The sequence below is a fragment of the Cricetulus griseus genome, unplaced genomic scaffold (genome assembly GCF_003668045.3).
Source record: "Cricetulus griseus strain 17A/GY unplaced genomic scaffold, alternate assembly CriGri-PICRH-1.0 unplaced_scaffold_1, whole genome shotgun sequence".
In the NCBI taxonomy this organism is placed as follows: Eukaryota; Metazoa; Chordata; class Mammalia; order Rodentia; family Cricetidae; genus Cricetulus; species Cricetulus griseus.
Genome location: NW_023276808.1, coordinates 9,910,234 through 9,911,888, shown reverse-complemented (window position 1 = coordinate 9,911,888; position 1,655 = coordinate 9,910,234). Strand labels below are relative to the sequence as shown.

Sequence of the window (1,655 nt, the reverse complement as noted above, 5' to 3'; positions counted from 1 at the left end):
TGGTGTTTTACTGTCAATACCCCAGGCCTTTAAGGGAATATCCCAAAACCTAGGCCCCAGGCTATTAAAGCTGACAAATGAAAATTAAAATTAATAAAATTTTAAGATCTTGGGCCCTGAAAAGGGAATTTCTACAGGAAAGGCTAAATTTAACTCATTAAATCAGGAGTGCCATGGCTGGCACCAAACACCTTGCTCTCAGAGAAGGGGAGGTAACTGTCCACTACTCCTGTTAACATTCTTTTGCTAATTGCTGGTTGTAAATATCCTGCAGCCTCCCCAGGTTGGAAGTCTGTTGGCCCCAGGCTTCTGCATCTCAGGCCCAGCCTGGCCCCAGCCTCTGTGATTCTCTTGCCCTAGCAGCCGCCCACCAAGCCCGCAGACAGCCAGGTCGCCAGCGATGCCCCCACAGCCGAGGGGTCCCAGGCAGAGGGCCATGCTGTGCCAGAGGGCGGAGAAGGAGAAAGCCGGCTTTGAGGCAGAGGGGGAGGACAAGGACGACAGCTTCCTCCTGCTGCAGCAGTCTGTGACTCTGGGCAGCTTGACCGATGTGGACCAGCTCATCGCCAAGATCGGTGAGACGCTGAAGCTGGACACAGCGCACGATGGCCCTGACTCGCCGAGTGCTGCCCCGGGCCCCCCGCCCCTGCGGGTCCTGGCTGCGATCTCAGTAGAACAGAACCAGTCCCCGGCGAGGCAGATGCTGCGATCTTCTGTGCCTGCGGAAACCCGGGCCCCAGCTCACCCTGGAGCCATTCACTGCATGCTGTGGGAGCGCGGGCGCATGTGGAGCCAGGCGGCTCCCTACTGCGCTGGAGGAGCTCACCGCAGCGCCAGCGCCCTATGCCCTGTGTCCCAGCAGCCTGGCCTTGAGGGACCTCCGGTGACAGGCAAGCCTAGCACCCTGCAGCCTCTCTCATGCCCGTGCAGGCAGGGTTGACCCCAGAGCCGAGCCATGTCCCGCCTTCTGCAACAGCGATGTGGATCTCAGCCTGAAACCCACACCAGCGACGACGACCAGCACCAGCTCCTGCAGCAGCTCCTGCTTTCTGGAAACCTCATCAAGGAGGCAGTGCAGCAGCTACATTCACTACAACTACAGCTACAGGCAAATCTTTCCTCACCCCGATTCCTCAAGCCTCTGTCCGCCCCTGTGCAGGAGCCACCATCACCTGGGAGCCCTTGAGCAGCCTGCAGCGACCCTGGCACTTGGGTGAGGAGGGCGCTGCTCAGAACTGGGGAGGACTTTCTTGTCCCTGGCAGCTAACAAGCAGGGTAGCTTCCTCACCAGCCTGTACCTGCAGACCAAGGGATTCACCCAGAAGTGGCTAGTAACAAATCTACACTTGGCACCCAAGTGACTGGAATTGGGGCTGAACTGATTATAGGATTTTTAACTTAACTGAACTGTTTTTAAATAAATGTGTTCAGGTTTTTGTTAAAAAAAAAAAAGAAAGAAAAAAGATCCTGCAGCCAAGGGGATAATTGACAGTACCCAGTGACCCTCTAACCCTGCAAGCCCATGCCCTGTCTTATTTCACTCAAATGTATCTCACTTAAAATATATAGTTACTGCTATACTCTGTACTTTGTATAACCTGAAGTAACCATGGAAACCCTGTAATTTGTGGCTTTCAACCTTTGGTCTTCCCCTG

The 1,655-nt window shown here is 54.7% G+C and overlaps 1 pseudogene; it reads left to right on the top strand.

The window, feature by feature from the left end:
* Nucleotides 1–308: 308 nt before the first annotated feature.
* Nucleotides 309–1,267, top strand: LOC113837975 (annotated as a pseudogene).
* The last annotated feature ends 388 nt before the right edge of the window (nucleotides 1,268–1,655 follow it).